Source organism: Amyelois transitella, chromosome 24 (genome assembly GCF_032362555.1).
Source record: "Amyelois transitella isolate CPQ chromosome 24, ilAmyTran1.1, whole genome shotgun sequence".
Classification (NCBI taxonomy): Eukaryota; Metazoa; Arthropoda; class Insecta; order Lepidoptera; family Pyralidae; genus Amyelois; species Amyelois transitella.
Window position 1 is genome coordinate 7,486,660 of NC_083527.1, and position 7,201 is coordinate 7,493,860.

Here is a 7,201-nt window from a genome sequence, read left to right on the forward strand (position 1 = left end):
ATAAGTACGAATATGACATAAAGTTCTGGAATATTTGCCCTACGCAACATCTTAAAGTATAGTAGAATATAAGGAACTGGAAATAGCCTTTATCGAATGATATTAACACACTTGAAATTATAAAGGATGTTCAGTTACCAGTATAGAAAACTAAAAATATCTATTTATCAAAGGAATTTTCACATAAACGCTGGTGAACCAATGTAGACAAACCAGCCGGATAATTTTAGCCAGGTTTAGCTGAATGACCATTCATTGACCAATGATAGACAACAAAAGCAAACAAACAGCTTGTTCTAATTATTCGTAACGTATTATTTTGTATATTTCAATCCAATCTACCTTTAATATGAAACTTCTGATACCAACTAAATTAAACACATTTTAATGAACACCCAAAACAAATAGAGGAGTTTTGCTATCGCCCGTAAAGTCCCAACTATGTTGTTGCCAAAACCAAAACCAAAACCTCCCTTCAGTTTATTTGCTGGGCCCTTCCGGGTTTGATATTAAAGTTTCACTTTGAAACATTAAAGCTTATATCGACATTATATGGTATCTAAATATCTTCGTGGCCTCGTGTCGGCGTATCTCTTTTTACCTCTATGCGTACCTAGTCATATTCATCACCTCTATGTTCCCTATTCATTGATTTATAAACTTTTAGTTTTGTAGGTATATTAATCATTTTAGCCGGTCCACATTCTTTCAACAATAATACACTTTTCCCACTATATTTTGGCATCATATTGCGGTCATTACACATTTTGCTCATCTGTTTCGTTGCTCATTAGTGACGTTGTTGGCTCAGACACAGGTGCTAGTTTGGGCAGAGGTGTGAAGTTACTAAACTACTTATTCGTAAGAAATATATCAAAAATTGTCTGTTTCTGGTCAAAAATTCACACATCCACGTCATTTAAAATTATTATTTGACCCACTTGTTATGTTATGCTATTAACGTTGATAAAAATATCAAAGCCATCTATCAAAGTTACACGTATAGCTACGAAGCAAGGTACAGACACTGGATGGTATTTACCCGACACCCGCCTACGCAATCGTTTATTGCTTCTTGCATTATTCAAACTGTATCTCCGATGGCCGCCCAACAATTCTGGATCTATACGTATTTTCATAACGTAGGTAAAGAGATCTGGTTTTATAGCAAATGAAAAACATACTATGTGCCAGCTACCTTTCCGACCAATAAAATCTAACTTGGGAATCCATAAATGTATCGCATCATATCATGTTTTTTAATGTAGACAATGTGCATTCGTCCACGATTTAGATTTTAGAGATCCATATTTGTAAATTGACGTCCGTCGAAAATGCTGCAGTTTAGTTTGTTCCGCCGCTTCTTCTACACGTGCGCTTTGGAACCGGTAGTTGTTATAATTTGATTTAAGTGATATGACGTCAATAAGTGATATCTTGTGATAATTTTTGAAAATAAATCTATTTGATTCTATCTTTTTAAACTTTTATGTCTATTGTAATCCATAATTCAAGATAAGCTGCTCTTCGCTTGCAGATTGTAAAAGTGAATCGCTTACAGCTTAGGATTCTTCTCTAAGGTGATGGGCTAGCAACCGTCTCTATCTGAATCTCAATTTCATCATAATTCAACTAATAAAGTCAGTTTAAACAATGTTTATCTTTTATTCGCAAAATATAGATTCCATAAATATATATTCTCTTCAGTGTTTCCGAAATCTAAGTTGTCTTTAATGGTACCCAAACTGTGACCCCCTTAACCGTTTTATAAGTATCGTTGCGTAATTAATTTCGAAGCTTTACTTATTTCCAAGAAGCTTAGAATACAATACAACAGTGTTGTATCAATCAATATCCAAAACTTCTTTGTTTTGTTATAAATTAGGCAGTTTTACTTTGATCTATTGTTTGGCATAGCAAACAACCGTCGGCAATGGAATTTCCCACAAAATGGTCCTACGAGCCGGATAATAGCTCAATTCAGGGCCCTTTGTTCGGATTATTTGCTTTATTCCGAAAGCATTCGATTCACAAGAATTCGAAAGTAGCACTGAAAAATATTTTCTTTTATTATTGAATTTTCATATCACAATTGCTTATCTCGAATCTCGATTATCTCTTGCTGCTGAAAGCATTTACTTAGGAATAAAATTGAATACAATTTTCATTCAACCATTTTTGATTTCATTTTACTAAAGTATATCTTATTCTGATTTGTCGACACTACAGTTTTTTATAATGTTGAGATACAACTTTGAAACACTGTACACGAGCGAACAGTGGACTTGCACTTTTTGTTCGTAGTATATTGATTATTGATTTTGATGACATTCAGACTGCTGCTAAAATTTGTCCAAATTTACATGCATAAAATCACGCCTCTATTCCAGAAACTACATCTTTCCACTTGCCACGATTCATGCATACTTCTTTTACTTCATCCGCATTCATAATCGAAATTTAAAAGTGTTATTACCACCTAGAAAATGTGAATTCAATTGGGGGATAAATTATATATGTTGATAAATAAAAGACTTTATTTGTTTTCCTGTTTCAGGCTCACTGCATGTCTTTATTTCCTTTTTTTGTGTTTTTTTATCAATTTATTTTATTTTAAAACTTTCTTTAAATCAAATTTATATTATTATTAAATATATATCTCGACTATTTACACACTATTTACAGGTGCGTTATTTACACGACTTAGCATTATGTATGTACATTTGCTAACAACGCGTAATTTCACAATCCGTATATTGATTGGCTGATATACCTACATAAAAACATAGGGTGCAGTCGGCGGCAAGGTTAGGCAGTCACATCTCCTTCATTAGTAACTTATTAAATGCATTTTTCTATTTCATTCATGGCAAGCGCTGTGGTTTGCCACTGTCGCGCAAAACCGGACGGAAAACACTCGCGTTAGCTTTTCTTTACAACATCTAGCAAAAACTGTTGTCCTTACATAAACAATGTGATATACATACAACTTTGTACTCTATGCTATGGTAATACGGCTCACAAGATTCGCAATTCTAAACCGGATCCGTATTTGAGGCAACGCGGTAATAACTATGCTAATTTTTTTCAGTAACATCAAAAAATAAGGCGCGAGGATTTCCCGTCTGTTTTGAACGATCTACATTCACCCAAATATTTTATCTCGATAAACGTAAGTGCGTTAAAAGGACCAGAGTTTACATTCTGGCGTCAATTTTGTAGTCCAGCGGAAAGCTAGCCCATTAACCTAATTCAAATGAAATGAATTAGTCGGTAAACATCCATTGCGCGTAGCGTCTAAATCATCGTTCAATTTGCAAGAGTGTCTCGCGTAATGGAAGATAACAAAATATTTAAGCTTCCTACATAAGCTAGAGTTCAACGTTGCATTCGATGCAGAATCGGAAAATTTATATTATAACTGAGAGTGAGCAGTCCTCAACAAGTACTGGGCCACACGTGGACAAAATGGAATTGCAATCCTCCTTGAAATTGGATCGCAGTATTTCCGAATTGAACACTAACTCCTCTTTGACGCTCAAATGCAAAGTTTACAATAACCGAAATGACCTAGACGCCTCGTACTAATTTTCAGAAATTTCATTTTATTATGACACGTACGGAGTTGAGTTTGCTTTGGTCTCGACGCCGACCGCCCCACTTAACAGCTAAATTCGTTACTTAGTTGCACTGTTAGGAATCCACACCTAGTAACGCGGATCAAATGCTGATATCTGAAATCTTCTCACTTGGTCATTGAATTAATACTTATATCTCAATTAAAGTGAGGAGAATGCTTATTATAACAAATATTTGAAAATTAGATCAATATAGGTAGTTCAAACAGTCAACTGCAAAAAATCTGACCACTATTATTTTGTTTTAAATGAACTGGGAGTCCGGTTTTTGCCTTAACTATATAATGAAATATACTGCAAACGATCTTCAATATATATAAATATTATATTGTAAGAATACGCAAAAAAAATCATGTGTTTGGAAACGCGTACCCATTAATTGAACGGTAAATCTACGTGGCATTATGATTTATTCGGAAACTAAAACTAAAATTACTTACAAATGATACAATCGTTGAAAATGCGTTAATAATTCGCCATTAGAATTCACAATTTCAAAAGACTGTTCAAGAAATGCTGAATACCAATCAATTTGGTCCGCGCTATTGGGTGTGTTAACATCTTAAGTATAACTATACAAACAACACTGGCAGACTTAATCAGAGTATCAATTGGTGTTTCACATAGGACAACAATTTATGTATTGCTATTTGCTATCAATATTTTCATTGCTACAAAAACTGCTCGGCGATTCTCGGTCTTCGGCCGAACATGTTAAGATAGGCGTCTAATGCAGAGTCATCTAATTCTGCCGGTTTATTGTGTACTTGTAAACGTTGACGTAAACACAAAGGCGTCATTAATCACCAGTCCATTTGCCGTCAGAAAGCGTCAAATTGCTGTATCACATCGCTAAACGTTTTCACATAATAAGGGCTTGGCAAACGCAAGACATTTCGACGACTTAACTCTCGGATGGACTTAAGAATAACGTTCAGAAACGAAAATATTATGATTAAAAACAAATCTCATTGTTACTATTTTAAATAGAAAGTCACTAGAATATGATAAACAAATTTTGATTTTTACCATACTACAACATATATATAATTTCATAGGATCTCCCACATTTGACCATAAACATCTTTACCGACTGCGAAATCATAAAAATAAAATGAGAAACATTTTTTTATCAAGGGCTTTCAAAGATGCAATCACATAGTGAAATTTGCATTTAGAAATATATATATTATAACCTCCTGTAAAATAAACGTTTTTATGAATTGGATTTACTAATGACCATTCGTTCCTGTGAGAACCACTCAGTTATATTTCAAAGCAACTCGACCGCGCATTTATCCATTAATCGATCTTCTATTCAATGTCGTCAATATAATACCTTCTTCCGACACTTGTATAGGTTTCAGTACTGCGTATTAATTTCCAAATTCAGAGATAAACAAGGCTTCATTAGTTCAGCTACCCGTATAACAGGTTTCCGTTTTAGATAAGACAAATTTAACAACAGGTAAATTAGGTCTATGTCAATAATGTAATAATTTATAGACTTAGGAGCATACAAATGTGCGGGCTGTATTCATTAGTTTAAACTAGTTTTGTGTTTCTACCCACTTTTTTCAAATTTCAATCAAAATTAACAAAACAGTTATGTGCTAATTTGTTATTAATAAAACAAAATTAATATTGTGACTGAGGAAAATCAAGTCAATAGTACCCTAAGGCAAGGACATTTAATAGCCGACAACTTCTGTCATCTTTCCTTTTTCTAACTACTACTTCCACCGCTGTGCTTCAGGGCGTCCGCTTATATTGTTAAGTTAAAACAACATGCCACTTCATACCTATCTGACGAGGTATTAAAGCTACTAAAATCGATAGCATATTATACTTGATAGGCCACCTATATGGTTTACCGCTAACAGAGGAGTCGCGCCACAATGCATCAGTGCTATGTCATAATTACGGCGGTCGACGTTGACGGATCACCCTGTATAGGACGTGGCCCGTAATAGGTTAGATTGTGGCTATTTAGACGATCTTTAGGTTATAAAATACCAACCCCAATACCGTGGGATTAAGGTTAAGTTTTATTTTTCTACACGTTTAAATTTTTTCTTATACAGCTCTTGCACTTTGGAATTATTCCGAAAACTTTGTAGTTGAATTTATAAAGCTCTGTCAAAATTCTACTACCTGGAACGGCGTCACAGAGACCGCTATCGGATTACCTCATTAAAACTAGGTTAATGCACAGCGTCGCTTGCTTTTGTACCTAAGTATATTCTTTTGGGAAACACGTTTGTAAATAATGTGAAGTATATTAGTTTGCCCGTTCATTTACTGAAGTTTACATAAGGAATTCATAGATAGAAGGTCCTTTTTGCCTTTTCCCAAGTGTTTTTTGTTTTGAAAGTTTGCTTTAAGGTTGTTTCAATTTTCTCGTGGTGAATATTACATATGAAATAACATTAAACCACAGTGAATGATCCTGTTTTAGATTTAAAGTTGTGAAGTTAACGCACGACTACGAATGCACAGGTAACGCTAATTACAATTATACAGTATCAAACATACAATACCGTTTTTTTTTCCTAATCACTACATAGTATAAAACAAAGTCGCTATTTTAGTCTGTTTGTCTGTATGCTTAAATCTTTAAAATTACGCAACGGATTTAATGCGGTTTTTTGTAACAGGTAGAGTGATTCAAGAGGAAGGTTTTTATGTATAATAACATTTATAATTTTGCACCCGTGCGAAGCCGGGGCGGGTCGCTAGTGTTATATAATTCCCAATTCTATAATTCTGCCTTTATTCGATCTACTACAAATTTCTTTTGGCCTAATGAGTGTATTTTCTTAGCACAAAAAGTGTATTATCTATAATATCCCCAAGTCATTAACCCTGTGTGCCGTGTGGTTTCCGGCACTATTACAAAAAAGAATAGGACCACTCCATCTCTTTCCCATGGATGTCGTAAAAGGCGACTAAGGGATAGGCTTATAAACTTAGGATTCCTCTTTTAGGCGATGGGCTAGCAACCTGTCACTATTTGAATCTCGGTTCTATCATTAAGCCAAATAGCTGAACGTGGCCATTCAGTCTTTTCAAGACTGTTGGCTCTGTCTACCCCGCAAGGGATATAGACGTGACCATATGTATGTATGTATGTATGCATTAACCCTGTGTAAGCCGATTACTGATCCGTTCAGGCTTTGAGCACTACATGGAGCGTTCTTTAGATTTTTGCTATGTCTAACCCGTAACCCGTGTTTGTGGTTGTGACGAAGTGTTTATGGAAGTAATCTGTAAAATTTTGTACCAGAGGTACCAGAAGTTCCTCCAAAATTATGAATTCGCAATAATGAAATCACATTTTCATTTAGTCATTTTCACAAATAAGTAAAAGGCTTCGCTGCAGATGTATGTGAATATTAAGATTGGTTCAAATTTCTATTTTTTTCCTGTTATAGAAACATTAATTGTATGTAATAAGATGCGTATCGTCGCGTCGAGTCGTATCGGTGTGAACTAATCCCTAATGATTTAAAATTTATGAACTAATAACTACGCTATATAACATAATACAGACCGCATATTTG